This window comes from Seriola aureovittata, chromosome 2 (genome assembly GCF_021018895.1).
Source record: "Seriola aureovittata isolate HTS-2021-v1 ecotype China chromosome 2, ASM2101889v1, whole genome shotgun sequence".
Lineage (NCBI taxonomy): Eukaryota > Metazoa > Chordata > Actinopteri > Carangiformes > Carangidae > Seriola > Seriola aureovittata.
In genome coordinates this window covers 28,324,285-28,343,639 of record NC_079365.1, presented here as the reverse complement: position 1 = coordinate 28,343,639, position 19,355 = coordinate 28,324,285, and the positions used below count along the sequence as shown (strand labels likewise).

The 19,355-nt window shown below is 43.6% G+C and overlaps 1 protein-coding gene across 1 annotated transcript in view; it reads right to left on the bottom strand.

Moving 5' to 3' along the window:
* dag1 (dystroglycan 1) overlaps positions 1-17,304 on the bottom strand; it is a 52,762-nt gene extending 35,458 nt beyond the window's left edge. The window contains exon 1 of the mRNA XM_056391889.1: positions 16,615-17,304. The gene's annotated coding sequence lies outside the window, so the exon portion shown is untranslated. The remainder of the gene's footprint in view (positions 1-16,614) is intronic.
* Positions 17,305-19,355: the final 2,051 nt, after the last annotated feature.

Genomic DNA, 19,355 nt, shown 5'->3' with positions numbered 1-19,355 from the left:
GAAGCATATCATTCACACACTAAGCCAGTCAGTCTGTCAGCATGTAAGCCACTTATTCACTCAATCAGTCCGTTAGGCAGTTACACATTTAGTGTTACTGAGTCACACAGTAACAGCCAGTTGTGCTGCGGGTGATACAGCCAGGCAGCAAGTCATTCACACCTACAGCATTTCATTTTCCCCTGCCAGAAGTTAGTCAGTAAGTTTTATTTTTTTATTTTATTTATGTATTTATTTATTTTTTAACCCACAAAGCACATAATTCACTGCAGCCATCCAGTCAGTATCTGGCTCCCTCCAGCTCTAAGTCCCTCCACGGTCACTGCAGATGTCTCAGCTCCGAGGCTCCATTCTTTATCTCTATGATAATAGCAGGCCACGGCTGATAGCCTTATGGACTGAGCAATGTGACCTCCAACTCACTGACAGGGTTTTAAAAGGTACCATGGCTGGGATCTTTCTTTTTTTTTTTTTTTTTTGCCAGGCTAAAGATGTCCCCCGTCTGCTAAATTTATCACAGTCAAATAGACCGAGACAGCGAGCGCCGCCGCCGCTGCTACGTTCAGCAGCCTCACTGAGCTGATATTTATCACTCGATTTTATTTTTCACCTCTGCGCTAAATGTTACTTAATGCTCCGCTGTAAAGGGATTTAGGTAAATGCCACGAGAAATCAAACTTGAAAGCCCTCTAAACTGTTGCAAATGAAAACACAAGAGGGAACACCGGGGTTAGTGGCTGTTCTGAGCACCTGGCTTTTTTTCTCTGCTCATGAACACACCGCTGGTAATGACATGGCAACAGTTGCATATCATTAACAATGGTTATGAGGGTGAGAGGAGGAACAATTATAAAGGTCCCAGGCTGAGATCCTCTCCTCTGATTGGCTGACTGTTTTCTGAGTGACTGAATAAAAATATAGCAGATTTCAGGTAAAACCAACCAAATCCTGCTAGGTTGGATGGTGGGTCCAGGTGGGCAGGGCTTGATGCATGGCTTAGAGCGGTGACTGCTTTGTTGTGACATCACAAAGTTACAGAAGTCCTGACGGCTGGTTTTAAGGCTCAGTTTCTGAATACAGGCTGTGTGCATTTTCTCTGTGGACTGAGGCTTTGATACTTTCACAGTATTAATGTAGAACCTAGACCTGATCTATAATCAAAAAAGACATGGAAATCTCACTTTATACAATATGGGACCTTAAATATCTTGATATAGTCCAGCCTAAAGATTGCGATATACAATATACGAAATATATTCTGATGTTCAATATTACTGAATATCTGCCCAAGCCACTGATCCTGTGAGTTTTTAAATACATTACTAGTTCCTCTCTCATTAATTCTAGAAAAAAATAATTTAAAATGTTGACTAAATCTCACTTTATACAATATGGGACCTTTAAAGGTTGGTTGTAATATTGCAGCTAGTTTGTTTCTGACAGAACAAAGAAAATGATAAAAGAGAAAATTATGCTGCAAAACAAACTCAGGGAAGAAAAAAATGGGTGAGAAAAATAACTTTGCACTTGTGAAAAAATAACAAAAATGTTTTTGAGTTAGGTCATTTTTCTTTGTCCCTGCAACCTCAGCTTTTATGCATTTTTGTGTGAAGTGCAAAAAAAAAAGCTTCTTTGATGCTAATGAGTCAATTAAAATGTGATAGTCTTTGCAGACTTACACTGTGTTTTCATCTGAAAGCACTGCGCTGCAGAAGGTCGAGTCAAGGCGACACTGCACTTGTGCTATTAGAAAAAAAAAATGGACATACAAACAGAAGAAAGTGATAAGATTAAAGTGAATGTGAGAAGAGAAGGTGTAGACGGAGGGGAGAGAGAGAGCAGAGGAGAGGTTGAAAGCTTGAGTCTGAGTATCTGGAGTTTTAGATGCTCATCAGAAGAAAGGGAGGGGGGCGGTGGGGTGCAGAGACTTAGGGCAAGTGAGGACAGAGATGCAGTTTGTACTGTACGTGGAAGCAGCTGAAGGCCCATCTACATTCAATCAACACTATCGCTGGCTAGTCAGATAACGCCAAGGATGGGGGAAGGATAAGCCGAAAAGGAGCGCATGGGGACATGGATGAGAGATTTAAGATAGACAGCGAGACCCGTGGAAGCCATGAAAAATGAGAATGGCGGGGGAGGGGAGGGGAGGGGGGGCAGAGAGGACGAGACAAGAGCAGTTTGACCAAGATTAATGCTAATGTGCCGCTAATATGCTCACGATTACAATTTTACCAATATTAACACGCCGGTGTTTTCGCAGCTACCTGTGTTCTCCATCTTTGATCATCACATTAACATTACAGCCATTAGATTAGACGCTACATGTTGGCGGATACGTAACAAGATACTGCAGCACAGAAATACCAAAGTAGGTCTGAGGGCATTCAGAAACAGTGAGAGCACTAACAAGTTTGTTTTGACACTGTAAAACATCCTGCATAGAACATGCCTTGGTCTTGATTCTTCTGATTTTTGAAAGTCAGTATTAACATCAAAGATGGGGCAGGTTGCATGCTAACATTTGCTATTTGGCCTGCGAGCAAAAGTACAGCTAGCAATGATTAAAAGTTATGCAGGCATTTGATCGTAAACCAAAGAGAAAAACCAAAAGTCACAGGACAACCACAGTCATTAGGATGCACCCTGAGGAGACAGACTTCCATCAATAGAGAAGTGCATGCAACAGTGGCTAAAAAGAGATGCACAAGTGGATGACGCATCCAGGTGGGGTGCAACAGTGCTTCTTACCTGTACAGGCAGAGGAGATGAGTCAAACAGTGAAACCAGGAGAGAGACGGAATAAAGAAAAGAAAGAGAAAGAAAGAAAAAAAAAAACATGTGAGAGAGGGGAGGTGTTGGTGTTTCTAGTTAACGTGCAGCAGCAGAGGGAGAGACGGGGAGAAGCCGAGGGATTCAAAGCATCAGGAGACTTCCTGCAGGCCCCGGGATAACAACGGTATTTAATATCGTGTAAAGCAGCGAGCCTTACACACAGACCTGCAGATACTCACACATGCATACATATGTAAACACACACACACACACACACACACACACACACACACACACAGGAACACTGTCTGTCTGGTGTCTTGAGGGACTGTAGGCGCGAGCCATGCAGTTTCAAACACACCACTGCTCAGCACAATAGCTCGCCCGCTCCGTCTTTTCTACTCTTGCTGCCCTAATGACTCTCTCTCTCTCTCACTCTCTCTCTTGTGACTGGGTGACAGTCTTTTAAAGTGCAGTCCTGTACCTTCTGATAGCACTGGGCAAACAATGAATGTATTAGCCATGCTAGCGGGTCCGCTAGCATCTCAGAAAACGAAACAGAAGGAGGACGCCATGGATGAATTACTGTACTTCAAAGAAGAGTTTAGCAGCCTCTCTCTCTCTCTCTCCCTCTCTCTCTTCTTTCAAAACAAACCGACTAAAAACAACACAGCACAGCGCCTTGTCTTCCTCCTTCACTTTACTTCTTCGGTTCTTTCCAAAGGATTTTTCATTCAATTATTCCATTCAAAAATATTAGATTTGTTGTTCATTTTGAAATTGACGGCACCTTATCAATCCCTGCATGGATGATAAGTACAATTATATTTGGTCATGCTGCAACAAAGACAGAGAAGAAAGAATGTGTCAGTAACTAAAAATGGCATCCGCACCCGATTCTCACTTAAAAGAACAGAAAAGCTCAAAAAACAAGCCTTATACTTTACTTCATCACAAGGCTGTGAGGGTCTGAGCGTCGTCCTGAATGTTCAAACAGAATTCATATCATTCCAGTCGAGCTCGGCTGATTACAGGCCGAGCGCTGCAGAGGCTAAACACCTGGTTTGAGGTGAACTTCAAGAGAAGCTGTGGCTCAGCAACAAATCCACCTGATGTCTCAGGACTTAAACACAGAGCAGATGATGGCAGAGCGCCTTCGGGCTCCTCCAGTGAGGCTGGCTTTTTTTTTTTCCTCTCTCCCGCTCTTTCATTTTCCTTGATGCAAAAGCATAACTCATTTTGAAGGTTATGAAAATGTTTTTCTCTGAGGTTACTCCTGGTATTTCTGTGGTTTTATTGACCATATTTCCACCATTTCTGCTGTTAAAAGATGCTGTAAAGTGACTTAAAGCATACCGTCTTTTTGACTGGTCATACATTAAAATTCAATTGGGCAAAAGCAGGAAAATAACCATCCTCTAAAATGTTCATATCCTGAAAGTGAGAACTCGTCAGACATAAAGAAATTCAGGGCGAGTTATCAAAAGAGAACTTCAGTCTCATCTTTTCGTGAACATTTCAACGCAGCTGCGAGAAAATCCCCTGACACATGCCACCCACGAACGACCTCTGTGGACCCCCCAGGCCTTTCTAGAGAAAATCACATTTTCTTGACATCCTTGATGACTTTAACATTCTTACAGAAAGCACAGCTGGAAAGAGTCCATATCTTACATCCCATATTTCTCACACTAAAAAAGAGACTGAACCCAAATTGCACTTTGCAGTAACTTTGAATCTCCTGAAAGTGAACTTTGCAGGAGACGTTCACTGTAGACAAATTTAGTCTGTAATAACAGATTTTATGAGTTACTGTCTATAACCTGCAGGCGGCCGTCGCCCACAGTTAAGAAACGTTTTCTGAGCTGAGGTGTTCGCCGTTTAACAAAAGGGACACCGACTGTTCTCATTTCTCTTCAGTTCAATTCAAAACGCTTTGCATTCATCCCTCGAGTGGCGATTTGAGACAAGTTGAGTTTGCAAACACAAACACACATCAGCAGTTCATTCACATAAAAACTGTCTGAAAATACAAATAAGTTCAAGTAAGAGAAGAGTTGAAACACACAAGGGTGTTTTTCCAGAACTTCAGTATAAACTCGTGTAAGGAATATTTTGGGGCGATATCCAAAAATATTGCGTATCGCCGCATTAAATATTATCGAATATTCAAGTCTGGTAAGGAATGATTTTGTTTTGTCAGTGATCTTAGAGCTGAAGTTCAAAATATCTCACAATCACCTCCTGTCCTTTAAACAAAAGGGATGTCAGAAAATTCAAAACTAATATTTGTTGCTGCTTTTTTTTTAAATTTTTTTTACATCAGAAGCTGCAGTAACTGAAAGCTGAGTACAATGTGTTGGCATGTAAACAGGAATAAGCAATGATGTAAAATCAGCAAATCACAACTGGTACGTTCTCTAGCGTCTTTGAACCAGAGGAACAAAGTGAAACATCTCATCATTAGTGAGTCCAGCTGCCGTTGAGACGACAATTTGGATTTCACTCTTCAGCTCTGACACGTTTTGAACTCGGTGTGAACAACTACAGTAAAAGGTTGCATCCTGAGATAAGAATGAAAAAATTCTGGAAAAGTTATTTTTAAAGCCTGTCTAATAATAAACTTCAGATGATTGTTACTTTTGATAAACAGCTTCAAGCCTTGGAAACAAACTGTTCCAGCTGCAGTCAGTGATGTGAGGCTTTCCAGTAGTTCTGCCTCTGTATTGTGAACAGCAGGGATCTGGGTGTGTTCTCCTTCTGCATCGCCGTCCATTTGCCCTTGAAGATTATTGCCTTATTAAATTGTAATGCTCTTTGAAGCACAACTATGTAAACAATACCCCTGCCCCCCCCCCCCCCGAGGTCCAGAGCTGCGAATGGAGGTCAAAGTGAACACTTGAAGGACGTTCAGGAACAGTAAACTGCTCCATTTCTCCTACCTTTACTCACCTGTCCTTCCCTGCCCAGCTTCCTACTGTCCCCCTCCCTCCCTCCCTCCCTCCCTCCCTCCCTCCCTCCCCTCCCTCTGTGCTCATTTTCTCTGTTGCTCTCACTCCCTCGCTTTCTATTAACCCCGTTTCTCTCTATCTCACCCACCTCCCCGCTTTCTCCCCGTCTCTGTGTATTTCTGCAGTCTCCAGTCCTATCAATCAAGACATCCCATTACTACATCCCCTGTCACTCCCAAATTCCTCCTGTCCCCACAGCCTGCACACACACACACACACACACACACACACGGAAACACAGAGCCCCTCCTCTTGGCTTCAGACGCACTCATACTAACACACACACACACACATTATCTCCCAGCTATGGCGTCTGCAGGACGTGAATCATCCGAGCACATTGGCAGACGACAGCCCTCGTCCCTTTGAATGACTGCCCATCAGAAAAGACAGATTGACGGATGAATGGGTGGGGTGAATAAATGGGCTTGATGGGTGGATGAGTGTGTGGATGGTCGGGTGGGTGGATGAATAGAGGGATAAATGGGTTGGGTGAATAACTGGATGAATGGGTGACTCATGACATCCTGATCCGTAACACAAATCTGCAAATAGGCTTGAAGATGAGCATTCATGCCCCGTGACACATTTCCTCGAGTGTTTACTTCCTGGTGCATCAGCTGTTAAGCAGCACTTTGAGCACTTGGAAGTTTTGGTTTTTTATTTTAGCTTTCACAGAGTCCTCGTCTGCTGCCACGTCTATATGAAGTTTGTTTCTTTATGTTTATCATCACAGAGGGCGATTTTCATGCTGCAGCCACATTATAACTAATTATCAGTGAGTTTAATTGATTTGGGAAATAGAAGAGCACATCACAAAATAATCATTATGTACTTACCCGGTGGAGAAATACAACCGAGTAATTGCTAAAGTGGTAAAACGATTAAGCTAGTCAATATTATTGATGAATGATTAATCATTCACAAAATCAATCAAGACGAAAATGTCAAAACTGACTGTTTGCAGCTTCTCTAATTAGCGGATGTAATGCTTCTCTCTGTTTTATGTTACTGTAAAGTGAACGTTTTAGTTTGTGACTGTTTATGACTATTCACTGGGAATTAACCAACAGTTGTGGTTAATTAAAAATGATCATTAATCATAACTGTTTCTGATTTAAGTACATTCTTTATGAACAGGATTCTCTGGTTTGCGATATGATATTATCGTATATAGTAATATCATTATGTTTTTGAATTTTATGTTTCAGGTTTTTTTAAATAACATATAATTATATTAAAAAATATATATATTATGAAAAATATCACATATGGCGGGAAATATCGCAATATTTGATAATATCAATATATATTAATGTTCCATATTATGAAATATCTGGCGAGGTTTCAGCTTCTCATGTGAACATTTCCTGGTTTCCTTGGTCTTCAGCGACAGAAAAGTGAACGTCTGTGGGTTTTTTCGCCCCCAGGAAGTTGTGACCGATATTTTTCACTATTTTTTATCAGCAAACACTAAAATTAATCAAGAAAATAATCAGCACATTGCAGCCCTATATCCAACTCTGTTGTCGTCCCATCGTGACTAACGTGATCAATCTAAATCTTCTCACTGTCGGAGGAATGTGTCACTGTTTACAAAACCTGTTGACTCGTCCGAACTTGTAGAATGTGTGTAACCTGAAGCCTTTTTACTCTTGTTTGTCCCAGATCCTATAGTGTGTGTGTGCGAGTGTGTGTGTGTTTGTGTTGACACGCACCACCCTGATGTACGTGTCTATGCCCCTGCTTGTGCAAGTGTGTGACTTTGTGTGTGTGTGTGTGTGTGTGTGTGTTTGAATCCACGCCAGGAACAATGTCATCTATTGAGAATCTAACCCAGTGCCCTCCCACCTCCACCCACACACACACACACACACACACACACACACACACACACACACACAGACCTGGTGATGTTTGACTGTTAGATTTAACATGTCAGGTTCTCTCAGGTCTCATTTCCTTGGCCTTCTGTATTTGTCTTCCACCAATGCTTCAAAAGCTCCCGGCCGGGTGGAAGGGCCGAGCCGTTTCCTGAGTCAACACAATATACACATGCACACACACAGAGACACGTGGAAGGAGACAGATGAAACTGTGTCCTTTCTGAAATAGGTTTTGCTTCCAGCTCGTCATTTCCTCACATCTCCAGTCTCTTCCAGTTCTTTGACTTACTCCGCTGTTATTAATTTTTAATAACGAGGCACGCAGATAGTTTTAAAAGCAGCAACACCATGTGTCAGATCAGATTTCTCTGTCTTTTTCATGTTTGTCGGCGTTAACGCCGCGTGGCAGGGACGCCAAAACAAGCGCTCAGCATTTTACTTTAACACGTCTGACTTATCAGACGTCTTCAGAACCGCACACCAAGAAAGTAAAAGCAAATATTATTCAAACATCTGTGAGTGTCTCACACTTTTATGTTGCCTCTTAAGCATAACTGCTTAAAAAAAAAAAAAAAAAAAGACCCCCACCAGCCCCCAGTCAGTAAACCAGACTCAGAGTCTCCATGGTTACTGCACCAGTAATGCTTTGACGGTCTGTGGCTGTTGTGGTGAAGCCTGAATTCCTTCATGGATGACCAAGCAACATGCCTCTACATGCGAGTCTGTTTCCAGCGGTTGAAAAGAACTAAACACACACCATGAAACGGCAAATTTTAGAATAAGAGTCTGGACTCAGGCGCGTTGCACACATCACTTCCAGTGGATCCCTCCTTTCTTTAACTGAGTGTAATGTTGAATTACAATTGTTTCCTAGCATAGAGTTACAAAAAAAAGTATATAGAAAACAATCTGAAAATGCTGATAGGAGAAAAATGCTTTTAAAAATATGATGATAAAAAATGTTGTTTTGAGTCTCTTCATCATGTGTGGCACCGGGGTGAAATTCCTCCATGTTTGGTTAAACAAACCCAAATGGTTTTGCCATTTGGGGAAACAAAAATCTGCAAAAAAAACCAAAGCAACAAACAGACTTTCAGGGTTTATTTTCTCCCTTTATACACAGACTGCTGGTAGTACTTTGGATTAAAGGACGACATCTTAACGCTGTAATGAGTGTTTAACATTTCACAGCATGTGGCTGCTCGCGACGGCAGTGAAGTCGAATCGCAGCTCAGCCCGGTCGTCCCCCTCGCTGCATTAAGGGGTTCTGGCGTCGCAGTGAAATTCCTCCATGGTTGACCGGGCAACTCAGAGCGCCATTTGGCTCCATGTCCAGAAGGCTAACCAGCCAAAACAAGGGGGCTAATAAAACTGTCCACTGATAAGCAGTTAATGCCCCAGAACTAATTACTGCACTGCCACCCCGTTTTCTCTCTCTCTCCCAAATCAGTGGTGTGACATGCAGACCCACACACACACACACACACACAGAGCTGTGCTGTGATATCTGCTTCTTACACAGTTTTAAACGACGTGACGGGACAACAGAGGAAAGCTTTAAGTGAAGGGGGGAAAAGCAGAAGTAGAGACAGGAATTCTGGGAACTCAGTGGGGGTTGTGCAGCAAGAAAATTAAAGATAAAGTTTTAAGTTTAAAATGGGAAAACAGAAAAGCGTGTGGAGAGGGGAACTGAAAGAACTGAAAGTCAGAAGTTTAAACCAAATTCTAAAATATATCCAACAAATATGGAGCTGGTCCCAGTGTCAGTGTTAATAGCTAATACAAAAAAAAAAAAAAAGTGTGAAAAGCAGAGCCACAGGTGACACCACTGAGCTGCGTGCATCAGAACAACAACAATCCCCCCTCACCGTCCCTGAGCTCCGGCGCTAAAATGGCCTCTGTATCAGTGACATACAGGCCTGATGCAGTTAGCTACACTGATCGCTGATAATGGCCTGGCCAGCGTGCGCCATCTCCCGCTGCAGCAGTACACAGCTATGTCTGCTGCAATTACACAGGAAAACTGCAACAGTAGGAGCAACAACACCCTAACGGCTGCACAGACATATGCACATGGCGGAAAGTTTGTCACGCTCACCTCGTGTTCACCGTTTGAGTTCTGGATTTTCCCCACACACACACACACACACACACACACACACACACACACACACACACACACACACACACACACACACACACACACACACACACACACACACACACACACACACACACCGTCTGAGCCTGTGACGGTTGGCTGGTCTGCGGCTGCCGGCAATTTACCGACACCACTGTGCTGCCGTGTGTGACTTTCCAAATTCAGCACATTTCAGGGGTGTGCTGATGATACAGCGTGTGGCGCAGATATTTGTTGTCGGGTCAATTTAATCAATAATGGAAAAGTCGTATTTAACATGTCAGATATTTAAACTTTTGGCAGGTAGCTGTGCTGGCAGGTGGATTTCAAGGGAGGGAGGATTCTTCCTGTCGCTGGGTGGGATCACCGTGAGGAAACACCCTCGGCTCAAGCAAGTGTTCGCACAGCTGAGCTCACTGTGGAAGAGAACGTGCCTGTCAATCAAGACTCCTTTCATTACAAGAACAACCTCCACTGCTCCCATTACACCTCTTGTTTGATGCCTTTTGTAATTGCATTTTAGCATCAGGGTCAATTCAATTTGAGCATTGATTATCTTCTGTGTAATGATGATCTGCTGTGAGAGATATATTTCCAGTGTCTGTGAAGACGCAGCACTTTTTGCAGCATTGATAAGATTTTCAGTGACGGTGGTTGGACGTTGACAGGTTGTGATTAGAGCATTGTTTGTTCTCTCACAGGATTGATATGGGTTCCAGGCAAAAACTCAAAAAAAAATGTTAAATCAACTCTGATGGCTGTGGACTTTTATAAACATTGACAGAGCAGAAATTTGACTGGAATTAACTGTGACAAATGTGTAAAAGACGATGGCTGAATCCTATACAAATGATTTTCTGCAAAACCTAAATTTGCCACCTGCACATCAGCAGTGCAGTGGAAATCCACCTCTGGCCTGGTTTATGTTACATCTGGTCAGGCTTAGGCCAATATTTGATATTGATATTGAACATCCCAATATTTCAATACAATTGAATATAGTGATAGTTCAATAATATCAAATATCGCAATATTTCACTAATATCGAATAGTGCAATATTTTAAATTATTGAAATATTGCACTATTTCCCATCATATGCAATATTTTTCATAATATTGATTTTTTTATTGCATCCTGCCCTGCTGCTGAGTCTGGGTTGCTTACTGAACATTGTACTTTGGTATCTGCTGCTGCTTATACCGGAAACATTAAAATACAATAATATAATTATGTATTATTAAAAAAACAAACTTCTGAATCATAGAATAAAACAATATTTTTATATTATACAAAAAATATCGTGATATTTGGGCAGGATAACATTGAGATATTAAATTTTGGATATCGCCCAAGCTACTTCTGGTTGCTATCGTTTAAAAATGCTGTTGATTTCCACAGCACCGCTTGTTTTCTGTGACGTTGACTAGCTCCCAACAGGTGAGTGAAAACAGCAGCTGGAGATTCCTCTGCCAAGCGGGGGAAAAAAACAAAACAACATAAGCTCTGACAGGATCTGCACTGAACACTGTAACACACAGGAAACACGTTCTAAGAGAATTACAGCTCGTGTAGATTGCATCAGAAGAAAGCGGCACAGCATAAAGATCCGGCGTCCAGTCAAAAGTTAGAAGACAGGTGCCGAAGCTGTGAGCTCTTTTTCCAGGTCATACAGGTACGTTGTGGTTTAACCCTTCAAACAGTGACGCAAGGAAAATCAGAAAGCTGTCTGTTTTGGCCTCTTTTTTAAACCATGTTGAAACCATGACAACAGCAAAAAGACCAACTTTAGCTCCATGTCCCAAATGCACTCTCAATTTACACACAAAGACCCTCCGGTTCTCTGAATCTGCCGGCCAACGTCATCAACTGAAGCACAGAATCTGTTTTGATTATTATCTGTTGTCATGCAAGACTAAGAATAGCGGCAGCAACAGCCCAGTCCCACACCTTTTTAAAGCCTGCGAGGCTCTTTAAACATCCTATGACTGTTTTATTTTCGAGTTCTGACAAATGTGCCGTATGTGCATCGACAAGTGGTGTTTCAGTCATGGCGAGAGCATGACTCACAGCGACAGAATTGTAGCCAACTGTGGGCAGAGAAACTCTGTAGATGCCTCATCCCCTATTTTAGCCCAGAAGGGCCGAGGGAGGAAGAGGAGAGAGACAGAGAGAGAGAGAGAAAGTGCCTAAAGGATCTAAATCTCATCTCCCAGTGTGATAAAGTAGACTCATTCCACAACATATTTTTTTTACCTTCCTCCCATAGCTTCCCAAATAGAAAAGAAAGAAAAAAAAAAAACTATCCTGAGCTCTAAGCTGGAAAAAAAAAAAAAAAAAAAAGAGTCCTCCTTTCCACTTGTACCTAAAGTTTGAAAAGCAGGCAGCCAAAGATTAGACTCATCATTTGGAGGATACACGGGGCTTTTCATAACAGAAGAACTCAATCCTATTTCGGATGATATTGATTTCTGAAATAGGACGTAGCTCAGACGTAGACACCCTGAGAGAGGAGGAGGAGGAGGAGGAGGAGGAGTGTGTTTGACTCCAATCTGCCTCTGCCTTTTTGGTTAAAATTCTTTTTGCCAAGATGGAGTTGGGCTAAAACTAAAGCTGTTGTTGGATAAAATATATGTATTTCCAGGAAGTGAAAGCTTTGTTAGCAGAGTGATTGGCAGAGGTGTAAAAAGAAACAAAAAACAAAACCGTACGCTTAGTTTTGAATGGCGTGCTTAAGGCCACCTGTGAGCTACTGAGCACTTAACGGATTATGTGAGTTTCAAACATTGTATCTCACAACACAAAAGTTATCTGTACTTCCTGAAAAACGCTGCTTCCTAAGTAACAGAAATTAGTCTGTGCTGTCTTTATAAATGACATGCAGCGCTTTGAAATCCAGCAGCAAGCCTGTACTGGACTACTCAGGGTTCGTTTCAGGTCAAAAGTTACTCAGCACATTAAAGATTATGTAAGATCCAAGAGGGACAAAAATACACAAAGACAAAAACCAAACCAGAGTTCCAGGGTTGCAAGAAAAAAAAGAAACCACAACACAGAGCCACAGACTTTGTTTTCCTCCTCTAAAAAACACACAGCAGGCCAAACACAAAGTGTGTGCTACATCTCGTGCAACGGTGTTCAATACCTATTAAGCTGACTATCACCTTGAAAAGATGGTCACAGTGGCAGCACAGTTGCCTTCTAGAGGTAATTCAAACCTGTGAAGCCAAGACGCACACCTTTTCCTTTTTTTTTTGTTTTTACTGAAGACTGAGGCGCCTTTCAGAGGCGAGCTCTGCTGATGTCGACTCTTTGATACATAAATACACACACATATACATAAGCAGGGGGGCAGGAAACTACCCGAGCTACACGACTACACACACCCTCGCTAATGCACGCTGTTTATTTAACTCTTACAAAAAGGTTAAATGATAGAAAACATTATTAAAACTCAGGGCACGAACAATCAGACCTCTTGTCACTGCAAAGGTGGAGACTGCATGACACACCGAGTGCTTCTCACCTCTCTGTGTTGATACAACTCTCCTTCTAACAGTGCAGGGCGACTAGATGCTGCACATATAAATCCAGTCGAATACGCAAACAGATGATTCCAGTGTGTGTGTGTGTGTGTGTGTGTGTGTGTGTGTGTGTGTGTGTGTGTGTGTGTGTCTGTGTGTGTGTGTGTGTGTCTGTGTGCACTGCAGGCTGTGTGTAGCTCTGTTCCTCATCAAAAAAAGACAAGATGAGGTTATTTACTGCAACTGCCTGGGACACTAATCTGTTTTTTAATCCTTTTTTTTTTTTTCATCCGAGCTAAAGTCGAGTGAACATTGCTCTTGCCCTTTTTTTTTTTTTTTTACAGCAAGACTCGAGCTTCATATTCACACACTTTCACATTTGAGTGCTGCAGAAGGCAACAGTGGCGGCTCAGCTAAACTGAAGCAGTGGGGGGTGGAGGAGGCGGAGGAGGTGGAAGGGGAGGTGATGCGTTGCTTTAGGGAACTTTGACAGCGATTGTTGAGCTTAGCACAGAGCCACACCGACAGTTTGCAGTCACCTAAAAGTCACGCAGGAGTACGCACATGTGCCCAAACTTCATCCTGCACACACACACACGAGGCAGTAGAGTGTAGAAACAACACACACACACACACACACATACACAAACACACACATACATACACAAATATCACCATCATCAGTGGAGGTTGTTCCTGCTGCTCCAAGGGGAGCAAACACTGTTCTCTGTGTGGAGGATTAAAGACAGCCTGTCTACAAAACACACCAGTCCTATCAACATGACGCCTGTTTACACACACACACACACACCAACACACACAAGCAAGTGTACTCAGCTGCAGGTCTGGCTGATTTACGTCACTACAGGCTGAGTAGGATGGAGTAGGATAGAATAAAATAGAATCCAGTGTGATATCCTGAGAAGGTATTGATTTACATCCATTGGGGAGGGGATGGAAAGGAGCGGAGGGGAGGGGGGGGTAATAGGAAAATAGGTGATCCTTTAGGCCTCCTCTACAGGGCTGCAGACAGAGAATAATGGCACCCATGGGACCACTCAAAGCCCTCCAAATTGCCCATTACTGAAAGGCCGAGTCCTTTAATTTATTTAGGGCCTGTGGGATAATAAGAGCAGCCGAGAATTTCTGAACAATCAAATGATAGTAAAAAAAAAAAAGGAAGAGAGACATGGCTGAGACGTGCCACTGGAGAAGCTTCCTCATAAAAACATGAGGAATTTCAGCAGCACACCTGCTACTGCCACACACACACACACACACACACACCACACACACACTTTCCGAATCATACTCGGGGATAGCAGCCAGACATGAATCGAATCGCTACCAGGACCTTAAAGGTCAGGTTGTAACAGCCAACTGTCTGAAAAAAGAAAACAGCTTTGTAGTCAAGCCAGACCCCATAAGCCTCTGCCCTCTGACGCCCCAACAGAAGAAAGAAAAAACTACACTGGTCCCAGTAAAACCATTATGGGGACACCTGAGAAGGTGCATATTCATTTAAAAGTCCCATTGAGCATCCGCCTCATTACATTATGAGACTGTAGGCGGTCCTGAGTGGCCTCTCAAAGCTCAGGCTACAACAGCTGAAGTGATTTTTTTTTTTTCCCCACACACTCCAACTCAATAAACAGCCTTACTCAGCTTTAGTTTTCTTCCTGGGACTTCATCCTCTCCATTTCACACAGCAGACCCCCCCCCCCCCCTCCCTTCTCTCTTTTTTTTTTTTGTCTTGTCCCTCGGTCAAAGGAGACATACCCAGACCGCAGCAGGCTGTCAAACGTCTCCATGGCAAAGCATACGTGAGAGGAATCACGACGAGGTGGGCGAAAACATCCTCCGGTAGACTCTTTCACTTCACCTCCGAGGATGAGGAGGTTATTGCCGCACTCATAGGGGGTTTGTGTTGTCTACGTGTTGGCTGATTTCACTGCTCATTACCGGGAGCTGAAATGCTCATAATGAGGTTTGTGTCCATGTCACCCCCCCCCCCCCCCCCCCCCCTCCCCTCCTCCCCTCCTCCTCTCTATCTGATAGCTTCACTGTAGTCAACTTCAAATCCCATTGGACACACGCGCGGGCACGCATGCAACAGCACGAGCAACACAGAAGGGAGAGAAAATAGTACCAAGAACGATAAGGTCACTAACTCACTGTGGATGTTTCCGCCGCACTCGCAGCGCACATTACGGGGGGCGGGGGGGGACTTCTCCAGTCTTAGGGGACACTGGTGCCAAAAATAGACCCAGAGACAGTCTGTGAAATACAGTCAGTCCACATTATAAAGAGGGCCCCCTTGGACTTACAGCATGTCCCGGCCTGGCTTTTTACATGCACCTGTTCGGGTTTTGAAGCCAGAGGAGGGAAGGAAGGAGCCTGGTGGGCTCCAGGGCAGCTTCAGCTGTCCAAAAGAAAAAACAAAAAAACGCCGGGGCCACCGAAGGCGGGCGGGATAAGGGGATAAGGGAAAGACGGAAGGGAACGAGGAGAGGAGGGTGAGGACTGAAGGGAGGGAACAGGGGCGGAGAGCGGTAGCAGGGATAAGTAGCCCAGAGAGCCAGCTAATAACACAGCGATTGCCTAAAAATATCCTCGACCACAGAGCTGCCGCTGCCGCTACTGCTGCTGCTACCGCTACTGCTGCTGCTGCCGCTACCGCTACCGCTGCCGCTGCCGCTACTGCTGCTGCTGCCGCTGCCGCTGCCGCTGCCGCTACTGCTGCAAATCACGGCGCCTTGCTACACACAAACCCCGCGGAGCGCACCCGGATGTATTATCAAACGCACCGAATTTCACGCCGGTCTTGAGTGTGCACAATAATATTTCAACAGTAACCATACAGGGTGCAGGAGATAGTTCAGCGCTACATCGCTGTTGAGTGTGAAGGGGAGGGAGGGAGCAGAGAGTAGGGGGGGTTATTTTTTTTCGCTCCGCCGGTATCTCCTTGAATGTCTGCCCCAGTCCGACAAGCACTTTCTCTTTCCAGCAACACAGACACACACACACACACACACACACACACACACACACACACACACACACACACACACACACACACACACACACACACACACACACACACACACACACACAGACCCGAGCAGGAACAGTCAGGCTGCGTTTAATGCCACATCCCCGGGAAACTGACACACACACACACACACACACACACACATACAGAGAGCGAGAGAGAGAGAGAAGCAAATGTCACACAATAAACAGCCATGGTTAAAAAAAACAAAAACAAAAAGAAACTGACCGTCAAATCTCCTCCAGGTTTATATCCCTCTCCGTTATCCAGGCTAAATCCTCCTTCTTCCTCTTCTTCTCCTTCTTCCGTACGGTGGAAAAAAGGGGAGGCTGGTGGCGGAGGTGGCGACAGGGAAGCTCGGTTTTCCTCCTTTCTTTTCACACGGAGTCAAGCGGACAAATATAGGCTCGCTGCTCGGTGTCAAATCTCCTCCTTCTCGCTCCTCGTCCACCCCCCCCTCCTCACTGTCGACAAGCTGCTTGCGGTGGTCCAAAGTTTGTAGTCTCAGCGGAAGGTGGAGGTTTATTCACAGTTAAAAAAGAAAAAGAAAAAAAGAAAAAGTAAGCACCGTACGTGAATAGTGCCCGGACTTGAAATTAAAAGATTCACAAGATCCTACAGTTGAAGAAAAAAAATATATATAAGGTGTTAAAAAAAAGGAGGCAGAAAAAGAAATGTTAGGGTTGAGCGATGAGAATAAAAATAAAAAAATAAAAAAATAAAAATTAGAAAATCACATCATTTTCTGTGGTGGTAAAAAAAATAATCACCACGCGCTACAGCTGAGCTGTAGAGCCACCGGCCATTCACCCGGCTGGGGAGGTTGTTTCTGTTTCTGCTGCTGCTGCTGTCGGACCTCAAGCCTCCACGACTGAACACGTCCCGCACTCCCGAGGTCCTCCACACAAATGTCCGCTACAGAGGCTGAAGGATGAATTTCCACCCGGAGGAGGAGGAGAGAGAGAGAGAGTGTGTGAGCGAGCGACAGAGAGAGAGAGAGAGAGAGAGAGAGGGCAGTGCCTCGCATTCTCTGGATTACTCCACCCCTCAAAATGCCTTCCCCCCTATCCCTTTTTTTTCTCCCAATCCCTCCACCTCCTCTATACCTCCACGTCCATTGCCCCTCGTTGTCCCCCATACATTGAGCTGCAGCATATTCACTTCCCATAGTGCGGGGCAATGGCCCTTAATTGTGTCTCTAAAGGCACGCGCCCTAATCAGGGGCAGATAAATCAATGTTTACTCAAAGCCTCCTCAGATTGAGTTGTGATGATGACATTGATCCAGAGGTTGAACGATCATCATGCAGATTTTTATCCATATCTGTGCATTGCAGTGAAGTGGCCTTTAAATAAATAAATAAATAATAATAATAATAATAATAATAATAATAATAATAATGGTGATTGAATAGTGATAACAGTGAGCTGAGCTGCTTTTTCAACATTTAACAAAAACAAACAAACAAACAAACAGCCTTTCAAATGTGTGTCTTTATAAGGTGTAAGATTTATTGAGTGTGTGTCTTTATTCGTATTGACTTTTTGGATACAGCACCTGGAGTGGCTTTACATGTGGTCATGCATATGGCATGAAATAAGACATGATCGGATAAAAAAAAAGAAAAGAAAATAAAAAAGCTCAGCTAAGTGTGTTCCATGAATTCATAAAATCACCCTTTGTCTCTAAAAGCCTCATTATTTTAATGGTTTTCTGGTCTTTGTGTGAGGGAGAGGGGATTCATGGTCACCACTCAAGCCTGAACTGTACACCCTCATGCTTTCATTTGGTAACTTTGCCAAGAATTGTGACCAAGCATTTTCTTTTTTTTCCCCACAAGCTGTTGTTCCTCATATAGCGCATGGCGTTATTGACATTGATTTCACTCCATTTGCCAAGCTGACGGCAGGATTAAAGAAACAGAGGTTTGACTGGAAAGGTCACCTACTTGGTCCAAAAAAAACCTCAGACACGGTCGTGAGCAGTGAATGGAAAAACACTCTTCAACAACAATCACCGCGAAGGTACGAGCGAAGCACTTAGCATGCAATTGTTCTGGTGAAGGTGGAGATGTGTGAATTCATAATATGCAATAGTCTGGGTGTGAAGGATGGCGATGGTGAATGGTAAAACGGACTGCATTAATATAGCATCTTTAATCCCCAAGAGCATTTTGCAAACAATGGTGCACGTTCACCCACACAAAACAAACGCCGATGCATACACTTACTGTATGTGGCAGGGTGGCCATGCAGGGTGCCTGGCTTGTGGTGTCTTGCTCAAGGACACTTGCATGCTGTTCGGAGGATCCAGGAGTCGAAGCAAAAGCACAAAAACAAAAAAACATGTCCGTCTGAGCCATAAAAAAAAGCTTTACCTTTATCGACTCATACTGTTTGTCACCGAGAAGGTTGAGGATCTGAGACAGACACGATTTTCTATTTCTATCTTTGTGTCGGTGTCAACTGTAGACATATGTGGCTGAGTGTCCTCAGACAAAGTGCTTTAATTGATTCAGCTTTGTTCTATCAAATCCTTTCCATGAGTGTACGTGTCATTTTTAAGTAATGTATGTCTAGTTTCTAAATGCTCATTACGCCTCTGTGCCGGCGGCAGCCAAGATATGTCAGCAATGCGTTGAGGAAACCTTCAAGTTTGGCACAAGCATTAACTCAAGGATGGCCTGATTAGATTCTGGTGGCAAAGGTCAAGGGTCAAGGTGACCTCACAAAACACAGTTTTGGCCTCAAAACTCAATCTATCTCAGGAACACCTCGAGGGGATTTGTTTAGATTTGGCACAAACTTCCACTTGGACTCAACGATGAACTGATTATTGGTGGTCAAAGGTCAAAGGTCACTGTCACCTCACAAAACACAAATTCATACATTAATTGTGGCACTATTTAACTCAAGCGTCCAACAGGATAAAACAAAGTGATGACGTTTTATATCCAAATGGTCAAAGGT